Source organism: Acomys minous (assembly GCF_964271855.1).
Source record: "Acomys minous genome assembly, chromosome: 18".
Taxonomy (NCBI): Eukaryota; Metazoa; Chordata; class Mammalia; order Rodentia; family Muridae; genus Acomys; species Acomys minous.
The window spans coordinates 69,507,265-69,523,246 of record NC_140501.1 but is presented as its reverse complement, the minus strand read 5'-3'; the positions used below and the strand labels follow the sequence as shown (position 1 = coordinate 69,523,246).

The 15,982-nt window shown below is 44.3% G+C and overlaps 1 long non-coding RNA gene across 2 annotated transcripts; it reads right to left on the bottom strand.

The window, feature by feature from the left end:
• Positions 1-9,055: 9,055 nt before the first annotated feature.
• LOC311589666 lies at positions 9,056-15,571 on the bottom strand. Of its 2 annotated transcripts, none has more exons than XR_014776608.1 (4): positions 15,457-15,571; positions 11,048-11,137; positions 10,464-10,534; positions 9,056-9,243 (listed from the first exon to the last, which is right to left on the bottom strand). It is a non-coding gene; the product is annotated as an uncharacterized lncRNA (long non-coding RNA). The 2 variants fall into 2 exon arrangements; XR_014776609.1 differs by lacking the exon at positions 9,056-9,243 and adding an exon at positions 9,281-9,434.
• Between the last annotated feature and the right edge of the window lie 411 nt (positions 15,572-15,982).

Below are 15,982 nucleotides of genomic sequence, written 5' to 3'. Positions count from 1 at the left end.
TAATGATGGATTTTTGTCAGCGTTTATTTTTCTGCGTGAAGCCTAAGACAAGATTATGCTAGGAAAATGATAGGAAAAAAAACAAAACCCAAAGCACTGAGGATGATTTTCTGGCTGAATTGTGTGCATGTATTTGTCATGTTTCCTGTCTGAAACATTTCTTTGATGGCTGTAAAAGTACATATTATGAAGGCAAAAAGACACATTAAGAAAATACAGTAAAAAAAAAAAAGGACTAAAGAGAAAGATAATTTGAATCTTCTTGAGGCAGTTGAAGCTCAGGTGGCTCTTCTTTAATTCTTCTAATTCAGAAAAAGATTAGAGGTTTATTCTCTGCAACAGCATTGCAGGTGGGTCCTGCCAAGGGCGGAGAAACACTTGCTCTTAGAGTCTTGGAGCTTTGGGTCCCTTCCCAGCAAGCACTTGGAGCTCAAGCTTCACTGAGGAAGGAGATGAGAAATCCTGTCTGGATGTTCTGCCCGCTTAAGAGAAGAGGCCGAGACAGCGCTCCAGGCTCTGCTGGGGATGTTAACTGGTCTCATCATCTTCCAGGAAGACCGCAGCCAACAATGCACATCCCACTGAAAGCAAACAGTCAAGCACACACTCGTCAAACAACAAGAAGCTCATTGCCTCGCAGCTACACACCTTGACCGTAGAATTACGCTGTCAGCAGGGTCATGCTTCCTTTGTGCTCATCCACCTTAAGAACTGGTAAAGCGAGGTCATCAGGATTTTTCAGAAAGCCTTGACTACGGGAGGCAAAAACTGAAACAAAATAATAAACCTCAAAATTCACCCAGAGAGAAAAGAAAACACTCAAAATGAACGGATACTTTCTATCTGTGAAATAAGGATTCAGATGCTGTCAGGTGAGAATAAACAAAGAGAAACAGAAGTAAAATCCAGACGGTCAGACAGAGTTCTTGAAAATTACAGATGTCATCTGAGAAACTTGGGGAAAAAACCCTCGGCAGAAATTTAGAAGAATTTTTATGAAGAGAGTGAAAAGCAGTGATTACCTCAAGGTTCTAGCAAAACAAGAACAACCACAAATCAGTAAATGACAAGAAAACTGGTGAGGTGGAGACTAAAAGAACAAGTCCTTGGATGCAAGAAGTGTTCAACATACCCAAGTCAGGGAGCATGATAGGACACACAAATAGACTTAAGAAGAGAAAGCACATGACCATCTCAATCAAGGAGGAAAGACCTTCAACAAAGTTCAACATTCCTTCATGATAAAAGACCCAAAGAAACAAGAACTCTAGAGCACAAACTTCGAGATAGCGCAGGCCACACCTGACAAGGAGGGAAGTCTGGGATGAAGCAAGAGCGTCCACTTCTCCCACTTACTCAGCACTGGGCTTGAAGTCTTAGCTACAGCAATAAGACAAGAAAGAAACAAAGATGTCCCTGGCAGGGAAAGAAGAAGTACATTTGTTCCTATTTGGATGACACAATCCTATACTTAAACGGCCCTAACAATACTATGATATTCTTCACAGAACTGGAAAACAAGCAATACTAAAACTCACAAGAAAGCCTCAGCAGAAAGACCATTGTTGGCAGAATCATAATACCTGGTCTCAAATTATATTACAGAGCTGTGGCTATAGGGACATGGTACTGGCACAAAAGTAGACATGTAGACCACAGGAATAAAATAAGAGGACCCAGAAGTAAACCCACCAAGTTATAGCCACCTAATTGTAAACAAATGCATCAAAAACATAAATCAGAGAGAAGACAACATCTTTACCAAATGATACTGGGGTAACTAGATTGCCAGCATTGAGGAATGAAAAATCTGTCTGTCTGTCTGTCTGTCTGTCTGTCTGTCTGTCTGTCTGTCTGTCTCTCTCTCTCTCTCTCTCTCTCTCTCTCTCTCTCTCTCTCTCCCTGTAAACACAGATTCGAAATGAATAAAAAACTAATTTAGAATGCAAAATGCCAAAACTGCTACAGGAAAGCCCGAAACACACCAGGATATAGGCACCGATAAAACATTTCTGCAAAGGACTCCATTGTCAAGTAGGGAGTGAGGTAATAACCCCATGTCCCTCCTCTCACTTTAAAAATTTTTTTTCTATTAGTATCTCCCATTAGGTGAGACTCGCCTGAAAGCCAGATGATGGGGAAATCTGAGCTGCTGCAGCCCCGTGAGAATCAGCCTATCAGGTCTCACTATTGGTTCACTGAGCATAAGGAACACAAAAGGCTGAGGGAAAGGTTTCAGCTTCCAATTTAACACAACAGTTGACGGTGTTTGCTGGTGCATCTTCTCCCTCAGGCAAGATGCATTATAGAAACATTAAATTCAAAGTTGCTATATAAACATAACAATGAAAACTCCTTGTATGGGAGAGGTACAGATGTCTTAGCAGTTAAGAGCACTTGCTGCTCTGGCAGAGACCCCAGAGGTTGGTTCCCAGCCCCCAGAGCTCACAACTGCTTGTAATTTTAGTTCCAGAGGATCTGATGCCCTCTTCTGGCCTCCATGGGTACTTGTACGCATGTGACACACATCCTTAGGGCACATATACATACAATTAAAAAAAATGTCACAACTCCAGGAGAGTCTGTGTGACAAGTACTACACAGGCCTGAGTCTAAGACCCCCGAAAAGGGGAGAGTCTCCTGGATTGGGGTTGATGTTCCTGACAGAAGAAATCTGATTGCAGGTTTTTCCTTCTCTCAGTGTGCTGGCAATTCTCTGTCATTCAGTCCCAGTTCAAGACCTTTTCAGGTATGCATGTTGCTACGAGACGTTGCTAACACGAGACTCCAACCAGGGACAGTTCAAGCTTAAAGTTCATCGTCAAGTTCTGCTGGTCTTCTCCACTTATTAAAGAAGCATAGCTAAGAATTAGCCATTTGCTACTATCTTGTGACATTTACCAAGAAGCAGAGTGTTTCAAAAATTATCTTGATTCCCGTGACCTCAGCACAAGGTGCTGGACAAAATCATTAGTAAGAGAACGCTGACCATTGCCGAGGAATGCATCTATGTACTGAGACCAAGCCAATTGCTTAAGAACGATGACGTTTGTTACTGTGCATTACCTTATACTGCTCCATTTAAAGTTATAATTCAGATTATGACAAAACTATCTGTACCCATACCTGTATGCTTGATTGCTCACTGACTCTTTTGAACCTACACCATGGAAACTGTAACCACAACAAACCCCCCTTCCTGTTTCAGAAGAAAAAAATGTATATAATCCTAGACTGCTTGCTTGAAAAATACACTCAGATGGAAACTCAAACTTGAGTCGCTTCTGTTTGTCAGTGCCTTATCTCGGGTACACTGACGCTCCAAGAACTCCTGCTCCCAGGGACCTTTCCCCAACTGAGCTGGTCCGTGGCAAAAAACCAAAAAACCAAAAACCTAGCAGGGTGTGGTGGTGCATACCTTTAATCTCAGCAGAGGCAGACAATTCAAGGCCAGCCTGGTCTACAAAGTGAGTCCAGGACAGCCAGGACTGTTACACAGAGAAACCCTGTCTCAAAAACAAAAAACAAAAAATAAAACAACAAACAAAAAACCGCAACGTATGTGAATTACAAAGTCTGTTAGTCAGAGTAGCCATCCTCATTTGCATTTTTCTCCATAGCAAGGATATTACAGCTTTCAAGAAATGGTGCTCTAGGTAGCTCTACTTCAAGGTATGGACTCTGCTAGTACTGTAGGAAGGCACCTGCCTACAGGATTTCAACTCTGGGACCCTGTGGATGTAAGAGACATAGCATCATTCTGAGCAGTCATGATGCTTTCCTGAGAACCTATGCAGACCTGTAAAGCCCCAAGCTTATCTTCTTATTCTTTTGTTTTAAGTGTGTGTGTGTGTGTGTGTGTGTGTGTGTGTGTGTGTGTGTGTGTGTGTGTCTGCAGGCACATACATGCCATAGCATAAGTGTATAGATTAGGGGACAACCGTGGGTGTCCGCACCTTCTATCTTGTTTGTCAGTGCCATCAGGGCTCCACCCTCCATCCTGGCAACTGTGAGTACTGAGATTATAGATGTCTGCTACAGCCAACTTTCCATGAGTTCTGGGGACCCGAACTCACATCTCCACACTTATGAGGAAAGTGCTTTACTCACTGATCCAAGTTCTTTTTATTTCAAATATTTTATCTCTATTAGAAGCAAGCAACAAAACTCATAGCCCTCAGAATATATTTTCACCAGACTTTTCTAGAATGACGCTCAGAACCTTATCTTCCATAGAGACTTGACTTCAGGTGACCACAGACAATACTTTTGGTACACTCTGTACCTTGGGCTAGCAACGTACATCTTATTAACGGGAACATAGCTGGTGATATTCTTAAATCCAGCCACATCAAAGAGCCTAGTCTAGATTCCCATCATCTCCCCTCCTATTATCCTGGAGTCTCTTTTGATATGGATAAACCTTTCAATAAAGGTTTATACAGAATGAAAGACTCTCAGTGAGATGGTAGGAAAAAATTTTTATGATAGGTATTAGGCCTTCCGTAGTGATGTGGAGAGAGACATAAGTGAACTTTTGGAATAAGTGGAGAAATTATGAACAGGAAATGTGACCATCTAAGCACCTTTGGCTGTCCTCCATATCAATAAGTTTGTGGAAAGACCAATGGGAGTCAGGGACTTCTGTTAGGCCAGCTCCTCTGCTCACCCTTAGCCAGGTCCTTGGTAGTCTCTGGGGGTCAGAAGTGGACGTCAACTGGGAAGAATGCAAAAAACAAATGGAAGACCTTCACATGGTGATAAAGCTTTCATTTCTGCCTTCTGAATTTCACATATACCCTGCTTTTGTCTAACTCTAAACTGAAGTCGTATAGGGTAAATCAGGAGCTGGCCATGTTAACACAACACCAATTCACTTGTTGTGTGACATTACTTGGGAGACATGAATAAATTGTCTATCCATCCCACTTAGGGCACTGATGACAGACCAAAGAATTCTGAGATCTTGTTGCCATAGCTGCCCACGGTTACAGGATTGAGGCATTTAAACTGGTGCAGTTGTTACCATGATTTTCTGATATTATTTGTCCTTCAGTGTTGTTCAAACATTGGATTTTCAACTTTAGATTTGCTAATATTCTGAACTAGACAACTTCCTGCTGTGGAATATCATCTGATGCAGTGTCAGATGCTAAGCAGTGTCTCCACCCTCAACCCTCTGCACGGTGACGACACCATTATATCTCCTGGCATTGTTCACTGGAGGTGAAAGAGCCCCTCTACCCCTCCCTGAGAACCTGTAACCTTCAAGCTAAATATAAATAATATAAAACCACAAAGAATATGGAAATGTACCTGACAGAGCTAGAACAAATCAGTTGGGGCTGTTGTACTTAGAAGAAGAAAAGTCTGAGTGATGGGGAAAGAGAAGTCATATGATGAACAGCCTCAGCAGATCCCTTTGTACGTCTTGCATCACAGTTCTCGGATGCATGTGATTTTGATGGCGACCTTCATGGATGCGCACTTACCTTGAACTGGTGTTTACTTTCATCACCAGATAACTTTAAGTATTCTGTCCCAGAGCCCCTTTCCTTCAAGGAACACTTGCAGGGTCATGACATTAAATGTATCTCATAACTGCTTGTTTGGTGTGTGTGTGTTGGGTGATGGGAAGATATTAATATTGTTAATTAGGTTAATACTGTGGGCAACTAAGAAGACCTGAAGCCAGAGACTGGACTCCTTGTCTTCCCATTCCTTAGGCAGACAGTTCTGGGGAGCATTCAGAGTATTTCTCTGAAGGTCCCTATGCCCTGGAGCTCAAATGCCCATGACAAGGACCTCCATTTTCCACTCTCTTACTACCACCACCACCACTACTACTTCTTTGTTTCATATTTCCTCAATCCCTCACCCGCCATTAATCCAAGTGTTTAATGTCCTTCCAGGGAAACCAAGCTAAGACTAAAGCCTTCAGAGTTTTTATAGCAAGCTGGACACTGTCCTAGTTAGGGTTACTATTGCTGTGATGAAACATCATGACCAAAAGCAACTTGAAGAGAAAAGTGTTTATTTGGCTCCTACTTCCACATCACTGTACATTATTTGAGGAAGACAGGAACTCTAAACAAGGCAGGAACCTGGAGGCAGGAGCTGTTGCACGGGCCATGGAGGGGTGCTGCTTACTGGCTTGCCCTCCATGGCTTTCTCAGCCTGTCTTCTTATAAAACCCAGGACCGTCAGCTCCGGGGTGGTACCACCCATAGTGAGATGAGACCTCTACCAGTAACCACCAGCTAAGAAAGTTCTTTACAGGCTTTCCTACAGCCCAATATTATGGAGGCACCCTCTTAATCAAGGTTCTCTCCTGTCAGGTGATTATAGTTTGTGTCAAGGTGACATAAAACTAGCCAACACAGATTTATCTTCTAAAATTATATTTGCATTTAAATTCCAGCCACTAGAAGGAATTGCATGTTGTTACTCTTCAACTTATTCCTAAATTGTTAAAAATTCTATGGGTGAGACAAGAGGATACCGTGTTCCTTCCATTTTTAGCCTGCTACATGCTTCAGGTCTGTATCCAATATTATTTCTTAGATATTTACTGGTCTAGAGTGGAGGATATACACTTTGAAAAAAAACAGCAAAAAAAAAATCTACGCTTTTTATGGAGCTTACACTCTAGTAAGAGGACACTATAATCTAAGTTAGATGGTTCAGGGAGGGGGCTTTTATATGTGGCACTCCCAGCCTCAGAGCCAGAATCCAAACCTGCTTCCCGCTCAGATTGCCTTGCTCAACCTGGCATGACAGCTCTTGTTTTTTGCTGACCCCCAGCACAATCTCATGTTTCTCTCAAGCGAGTTTTTTCTCTTCGTTCTGCATCACTTCAAGTTGCTGACCCTCCAGCACCCCCAACTGTATCAGCTTCAGCGTCTCCTAGGTTCTGCTGCACCAGGGACCTCCTTGCAGCATCCCACTTTGCGAGGATTATTATCTAGCTGAGGTTTCGGCCTGACACATCTCCTCCTATCACCTCACACATACGACATTGATAATACATCAACTGCTTCTGCGGTTTGCAAACTAACGGTTTTCATGGGGTGATTCTCAGGCAGGGCGAGTGAAGTGAGGCAACACGATTTTGCTTTGACAAAGACAGTGTGCCAGGTTACTGGGTCGTGGAGAATTGCTCAGCTGGGAAACAGAAATATGAATGGCTGAAAGAAATAGGATGAGGTGGGGTCAGCATGGGATGAGTCTGGAAGTCCACTGCGTGTGTTTTCCCTAGGAGAAGTCAGGTGCACCCAGTGCCCACCCCAAAAGCGTTTTGATGTTTATTCTATTTTGGGAACAAAGGATGTTAAGGGAAGCATCAAGCATCCTTCCCTCCTCAGCAGGAGCAACTAGTGTTTTCAGGGCCTGGGACAAGGTATAAGGCTCATACTTGATTTTGGATGCAGGTCTTGCAATCCACTCTTCTCATTTCCTGGGCTTGTGGACCTCACCGACTGCCCACCTGTCCCAGCGTGTGGTTGTAACACCTGCTGTGAGAGTCTAGGTGGTTTCTAGGCAGGGTGGCCTGGCAGACACTTCCTTCTGTGGAATCTCCAGCCTGGTTTTCACAGTGGAGGCAATTCTCAACTCCAATGTCAGTTCAGAAAGTTCTCCTGGGAATGTCAGAAAACAGGGGAAAGTCTTAAATACAGGCTCCTTTCTTATTAATATCTCTGGAGTACTTTTAGAAGTTAGAAAGAACTTGTGTAATTCAGTCTCAGAAGAAGTTTCTACATGAGATACAGGCCCAAAGAAGTCATAAAGGGATACAGGGAGAGCGCAAGGCTTCTACTTGGGCTCTGCTCTTAATATCTACAGTTTCTACACTATTTCACACTGCACTTTGCCTAAGAATTTGCCAATCATTCCATCTGGTGCTATTATTTTTGCCTGGGAGTTTGTATTAATCATAAGCCTGAAATTTAAGACCCATTTTGGCTGCTACATGGCAGCATGACCTTGAAATGACCCTCAGCCTTGCTGGGCTTAGACTCTGTTAAGTAAGAGGCTCAGGCCAGATCGCTCCTCTGAGCTTGGGCTCCGCTGTTAGAGAACAGCCTGCCGAGACCACTCAAAACAGCGTGACTGGAAACTGAGCTCCAGTTCCAAGTGTCCCGCAGTAGTTGGCTAAGTTCCAGTTAAACATCTGTCTGAAAGGCCTGGCCTGCACAACTGTGCCTATTGTCTAGCACAATGCAAACTGACATAGAGGCTTAAACCAATCAGACATGGAGGAGAGTGCCTTTAATTCTGGCACTTAGGAGGAAACAGCAGGCAGATTATCTGTGAGGTCAAGACCAGCCTGGTCTACACAGTGAGTTCCAGGTCAGTCAGGGCTATAGTGAAACACTGCCTGAAAAACTAAAAACAATGAGGATTCCATGATCTGAGCAGCTCTTGCTGGTTGGCTGGGCTCAGCTGGTGGACCTGCTCCATCTGTGTCTGTGCTCAGCTATGAATTTTCAAGGCGGCTTTTTTTTTTCACATACTAGGCCGTAGAGTCTCTCTCTGCTGGATGAGATCTGAGTTCCCTGCGGCCTGGCTCTTTGCACGGATGCCTGATTTCTCTGCCTGGCAGCTCGGGGCTTTCAAGAAGGGACAAAGTATACAGGCTACAATGCCTATAGGCTACAAAATCCATTAGGGCTGCCGTCAAGGAGTCAGACGGCATTCCTTCTGCTGCATCTGGATGCTGAAGCAAGCAAGGGCCACTGAGATCCATGAAGGAGAGGGGACCAGGAGCCAGTGAGAGGGCCTAGTCAGACCCTAAACACACGCTACTGTTTTATTCCAAAGCTGACCTTCCATTTTCTGCTTATCTGCCAGGCTCCTGAGGACATCTGAATCATCGATCTGGTCCTACAGCCCAAATTACAAGTAAGAGGAATAAGATGCAAAAAAGGGCAACAACAATTGACTTTTTGTGAACAAAACAGAACAGAAACCACCTAACTTGACTTTACTATTTACTATCTGATCATTCTTCCAGCAGCTCAGTGGGAAGGGTGACAGATGGGAGAAAATCCTCCCCTGGTATCCTGGGTCTCCGGAAGGACACTTGGAGGAGACAGTAGGGCTGGGTGTAAAGCATGTGGAAGGGTAGACTTGCTGTTCCTTGCTTTGGGTCATGATCTCTTAAGATCTCATGGGATCAGCCAGACTCCATAGGCTCAGGCCCTCTGGACAAAGCAGGCTTCATCTGATGTCCTTGAAACACCCCTAGGGAATAAAAGTGTTTACAGAATTATCCCTTGGAAGCACTTCATTTATTATCTTAAAGCAAAATAATAAAAGCAGAAGTGAGGCTCAAGTGAGCAATATTCCTTTGTGCAAACGTTGCAGAAAATGCCTTTCTTTTTGAACTGTAGACTCTGACAGAGCAGGAACCAGGCTATTCAGTTGCTCAGTGTCTGGAACAAAGAATAGAAACAGTGGGTGTGCAGTCTGTTGGGGCACGATGGCCTTTCAGGGATATGGCGAACGAGATGCCTTTGCTTAGCGTGTGGACTAGTAGTAGGGGTTGGTGCTCTGGCCAGTTTCTTTCTGAGGCCAGCCCTATCGTCTTCTCAGAATCATTTAACTTCCCTCTTTTCCTCATATCCTGTGCTTTTCAAGTTTCAAAGTTCTATACCTTTTTCTTAAAGTACTGGATCAGGAAATGGGAAAATATGTCAATGATCTGTATATTTTCTCATTTCTTGGCTTCTGATCTTTTTAAAATGAAAAATGAAAAAGCAATCAATGGTTCTTGTGAGATATCTTCGAGAAGTGAGGAAGGCTTGAGTTGAAGACATGTGTCTGTGCTAGCTAGTATTCATCCCCTCTAGGTTATGTATATTTTACACGTCGAAATCTTGGAGTCAGCGAGTGTTTTGGGAAAGATGGAGCCTGGGTCCATAGACTAGATTAACTATTCAAAATGTAAAACAAATCATTGTGTGTGTGTGATATGTCTCTGGTAGGAAGGCATACATGTAGTCCTGGCCATGTATGGAGGTCAGGAGACAGTTCTGTGAACTGGTTGTCTCATTACACGTTTGAGTTGCAGGAGCTGAACTCAGGTTATCAAGGCCTTTACCCACTCAGCAAAACTTAGTGAGCGAATGCCTAGACCAATGACCTAGGTTGTTCACTCTTTTTCTACCTACACAGGACTGAATCACTTGTTTCTTTCATTCTCTTTACTTTTCTGGTCTAAAATTGTGTAGGCCTTTCATAATACTTAGTAATTTCCCTTAGTTTTGCTTTCTTCAACATAAAGAAGGATGTTACGTCTCTTATCGCTCTTTGAAGAGGCAGATTAACTTGTTACTGTTGTTATTTTTCTTCAGAGACGGCAGTAGATCTTCAGTGATGCGAATGGGTCTGAAGTCCAGGGTCCCCTGTTTGCGCACTCTAACATTTCAGTACATGTTTAACAAGTGTGAAGCTATAATCACCATTCTCCTGTGTGGAGGTGCAACATGCACTCGAATAACTGGCATGTCTTCATTAGTTTGTAAATAAAAACCTGGGAAATATGAGTGAGAGTAGAAATTGAGAGTGTATGATTAAAGTACAAGAAATACAAAGTAAATACGCTTTGGTCCACACCTTTAATCCCAGCACTCAGGAGGCAGAGGCAGGCAGATCGCTGTGAGTTCGAGGCCAGCCTGGTCTACAAAGCCAGTCCAGGACAGCCAAGGCTACACAGAGAGACCCTGTCTCGAAAACAAACAAACAAACAAACAAACAAGCAAACAAAGATTTCTGACAGAGGAAGGAGGGTAGAGGAAGAGAATGAAAGGGAAAAAGGGAGGGAGGGAAGATGAAGTGGGGAAAGACAAGGGGGCAGAAACTCCACTCTGAATAGCTGCCACAAACCACCCTGTCCAGAGCACTTCCCTGTGGATCTTGTACAGGATTAAGCAGCCCCACAATTGCCTAAGACAATTCCTTGTATTTTTGTGAGCAAACGTCTAATACGTCTGTCTTAGTGACTTCTCTGTTGCTGTGATAGGACACCATGACTAAGGCAACTTACAGGAGAGGTTCCTTGGCCCCACGTTTCCAGCGTTCACGTGGCGGAGTGATGATGGCACGGCGGCCGGAGCTGGAAGCTGAGGGTGCTTGCCTTGGACCAGGAGCAGGAAGCAGAGGGGACAAAACGGAAATAACACAAGTGTTCAGACTCTCAAAGTGTTCCCCAGTGAAAGACCCTACTTACTCCAGAAAGGCCACACTTCCTAAACCTCCTACCCAAATGGCTCTACTAACTGGGGACCAAGTATCCAAATGCCCACGACTATGTGTGACGTCTATCATTCACGCCACCTATTTCCTGCTTCTGCTCCCCGGTAGAAGCCCGTCTCCGAATTTCAAAGAACACCATTCTAAACTCTTGGATTCCTGCCTTGACACTTATTTTTTTGGGTTTATTCCTTAATGTACTTCTTTGAGTGTTTTGATAAATTTTGTTAAGCTGATTTTCAAACACGGTTTCTTTCTGGAAAGCTCTTGACCGTGAAGCCCTCCTCTCCTCAGTGAGCGTGTGACCTGTGAAGCTGAGCGTAATCCCAGCGGTGGTTTGCAGTTCATGGCCCTTTATGCCTGAGCCTTGGATAGATGATTTATGCTTAGGTCACTTCAAAGGCATCTTCTCCCAGCCCCTGAGAATCTGTCTCCTCCTACCAACATGTTTTCTTCTGAAAATTATTTTCATCATCTTTAGATATACCAATACCATGTACTTTAATTTTCACAGTACTCTTTAATCTTCTTCCTTTTGTTTCTAGTCTCCATTTTTTTTTTTTTTTTTTTTTTTTTTTGCCCCTGGGAATGAGAAAGGGCAAGGCAATGGCCACTTAAAGTAAATTAATTTTGTCTTTATCTGGAAGGTCAGTTTTTATTGTTTCACCTTTTAATAATCTACACTCCCAATTTCTTTCTTTCTTTTTATGAGATAGAAGCATTTCCTACTGCACCGAGGATGCAGAATAATTTTTATCTTTCCTTTTAATGCTATTTTATTTTGAGACATGGGCTACGTATCCCTGACTGGCCTCGGACTCCATAAGTAGTGCAGGCTATCTTGGAGCTCTCAGAGATCCGCCTGATTTTGCCCTGAGTGCTGAGGTTAAAGGTGTGTGACATCTGTTTCAGCTGCTCTGATTCTTTCATCGCCTCTTTCGTGAAGGCCATGGCAGGAGAGAGATGCTGAGAAGAGCCAACTAGAAGTTGGAAAGGTGGCTGCTTCTATTCCTCCCCTGCTTTCTCCATGACCTGAGCCTCTCACTCTGCCCACTCCTCTGAAAACGGATGCTCTCTTGGCTGAGGGACGATGCTCAGAATGCTAGTGACTCTGCAGACTTGAGCCTTAGATGGAGATTTCTCTCTTCAAGTTTATCCCCAAATGATTCTGTCACTGGTGTGCAAATGGTACAGAGAGAGGTGAAGCCTTGGAATGCGACACTGTGGAGGCAGGTAATCTTAGCAAAGCAAATTGCAGATGTGTGGACCTCGATCACAAGGCTAAAGGGGCTTTTGTCACTAAGACTCTTTATCCACAGATATTTCTCTTGTGCTTTACCACAGTGAGGGGATAAACTACATTCAGGAAGCCCTGAGAAGCCAGAGGATTTGTATAATTCCCAATGAAGTTAAGACATGGGGGAGGCAACACATGCAAAGGCAGATGAATGGATGGGAGGGGCCTAAACTCTGGAGTGGTAAGAAAGATGGAGATAATGAGAGGAGGGAATTCTCCTTAAAAGACTAGAGATGGCTCAGTGGTTAAGAGCACTGCCTGCTCTTCCAAAAGACCCGGGTTCAATTCCCAGCACCCACATGGCAGCTCACAACTGTCTGTAACTCCAAGATTCTGACACCCTCACACCAACACACATAAATTAAAATTAAATAAAATATTTAAAAAAAAAGAAAAAAAAAGACTAAAGGCAAGCTCCTTTGCCTGAAGACATCCGGAGCAGACTGGGGATGCCACCCTGACTGAGACAATTGTGTGATTAATGTAAAACCACTTAAAAACAAAAACAAACTTGAAGCAAATGCTAAGTAAACCTTTTTTTTTCCTGGGACTCTGAGTGCTTAGCTGGTTGGCAATAAGATCATTGATTGTGCTCCTTTTTGTTTAGGCTTCTTCTCTTCCACATCCACCTTGATTTACAAAAAAATAGCACGAAGGGTATAGTTGAAAAACACATGTCATGTGTCAGAGAAAAACAGTCACAGGTCTGGGAAATTCTAAGTCCGTGGCACAGCACCAGGCACCCAGTCCTTTTGAGACTCCTTAGCCCTACCACCCACTGAAGCCAGTTAGGCTTTGTGAGTGAGTGTGAGCAGCTAACCGTGAGTGCTCGTGATCCATTTAACTCCCCCCCCCCCACCTGCCAGAGGCAGATGAATAATTCACACTGCACTTAACACCCAGGGAATAACAGCACCAGGCAAACCCAAGTGTGACTTTTCAGCTAGTCAGATACTGTTTGATGGATGGGCTCCTCTGCTAACTATGCTCACGGGCTAAAAAACATAGGTGGGGGGATTCAATTGGCAGGCTTTTTGAAACAATATGTTTGTAGGGATTAAAAAAATTCTTCTGCAAAGTACAAAACTTTCACCAGTTACCCTTCGGGGCAAGGGAGGACTTTAAAAATGATGCTAGGATAGAGAGGACCTAGCAGGGTAGAGTGATTTAAAGGAAAAGTGGGAAAAAAAGGGGAGCTTTAACTGGGAAGGCAAAGGGAGATTGACGCAGAGGGAGGCTGCCACAGTCATGAGGGAATGCCATCACGCAGCTACCTGAATAAAAAGTTCTCATCTGTGCTGGCAATGCTCCCACTAAGAGCCATAGACTAACAAAAAACTCCAGCACCAGCCATGAGAAGCACCTAGGTGAGTTGTTGGTCAGGGTTGTCCAGTGGATTTCTAAAATATTACAGAATATTGCCGTTTCCCTCACCTCCCACCCTGACCTCCAGATGCTGGGAATCAAACTTAGGTCCTCTGCAGAAGCAGTCCACGCTCTTAACCAGTGAGCTGTCTCTTCACCCCTACCTCAAGCACTTGTGTTGTTGTCTTAAGATAACATAGAAGTCACTTAGGCCATTGTAAAGCACATGCAACATCACTCATAAAGATGGCTGTTATGGCCTACAAGCAATGCTCAAGATTTAAGAGGAAAGGGTCTGGGATAAGTGAAACATAAATTCGGGGAGATACGTGCAGAGCCTGCCTTACCAGACAGCAAAGGATCACCAGGTTGTAAAAGTACATCCCTTTCTGGCGTGCCAGGAGGAACAGCTATGCTCCTTATTCCATTCAAGAGCCAAACTGTGTGTTTAACTTTCCTGGCTTCTGCAGTGCTTATATGTGTGTACAACACCATTGTACGAAATAGATGTCAGATGCGGTTAGGTGTGTCCTGAAGAGACGCAGGTTGGGTGTGCCTCTAAAAGCCTCTGTAGATAAGAAAGCTAAAGAATGGAAAGTTCCTGCCTCCTTTAAGGCAAGTTGCTTGGGAGAGGTCTGTCCTCTTTGCTCTATGACCCAAGGCAAAATCAACTGGGTGGTCTTGAGTTGCCCCACCGTAAAGATAAAATGGTTCAGCCCTACTGACTTGGCTCGGAGCCTTCTACCCCCATGACAGAGACATGGTCCAGTCAGCCAGGGGTGTTGGAGAGGAGCTAGAGCCTTCTGAGATAGAACTGGTCCTTTAGGAGCTCTCTCTCTCTTTTGGCTTGGGAGAGCCCTCCTGGGAGGAACTCTGGGTAAGTAAAGGTTTTCTCTCTGGGCATGCAGGAACAACAGAGAAGCTGCTGGCAGGACACAGGTAAATCTGTAATCTAGGAAAGAGCGCTAAGGAGCTCTCCCGGGTTTGGAAGAGCTCAAGAGAAAGGTCAAGGGACATAGAAAGAAATTTCTAAAGAGCTAGCAGTTTGCTGCAGTATTAGGCTTGTAAATATATATTGAGAGGGTCGGACATTGCTAAAAGACTTGTAACGAAAGTCGTGTACAGATGCTGGCCGGCACCAGCCAGTCCCAGTTGGGCCCATGCTCCTGCTCCCTGGGAAAGATCTGAGGCTATCAGTTTATGCCCCCTGTGATGGCTCCTTAGTCCATCCAATCAAATTAGAAGATAGTACACACTCTTAGAAGTCCCCTAGTTCCCTATAAAAAGGCCCACGTGCCTTTGACCAGATTCGTCGCCGTTTTGAAATCGCAGCATGAGGTTCTCTGCAGAATAAACGCTCTTTGCTGTTTGCACACTACTTGAGTCCGAGGAGTTTTCATCAGTGAGTTCCAGACCCTAACATATCTTGTATATAGCTCAGAAAATTAAGTTAGCTCCCTGAACTAGCAGGGTTTTTACCTCCTGTGTCTTCATCAGTATACATATGAGATAATTTAAAAGGATAAGTATTTACACAATACCTTTTAGCCCTCTACATTGATGGACAGATTCTGATCAAATAATTCTCTCTTTCCCAGGTAGCTCTACCTTCCCACTGTCTCCTGTTGTTCCCCTGCTATGGACTAAATGGCTGAGTCCTCCAGAATTTCATAAGGAGTGGGGTGGGGGTGGAGCCTTGTGAGAGGGGACCATGAATTTTGCTCTCAAAGAGGCCTGGTGCTTTCATAAAAAGGCTGGGGCCCAGGGGGACTTAACTCACCCCTTCCATCATTTGAGAACACAGCTTGTGAGGGGTTGGGATAGCCCTCCTGCTCTCATACCCTTGGGGCCATGCTTTTGCCATCATGGCCAGCTCCACTGTATTTTCCAGGCCCTCTCATGAGTGCTGCAGCTGGTGAGGGGTAGGGCCAACTCACCCGCTCTCATGACCCCCTCCCTGCCCCCTGTCAGTTCTCCTGACTGCTGCAGCCTGTGAAGGGCAATGTGTGTAGGGTATCACTCCTGCACCTACATCACCTCACAGCAAAGGAGGGGGGGCAGCTCTCC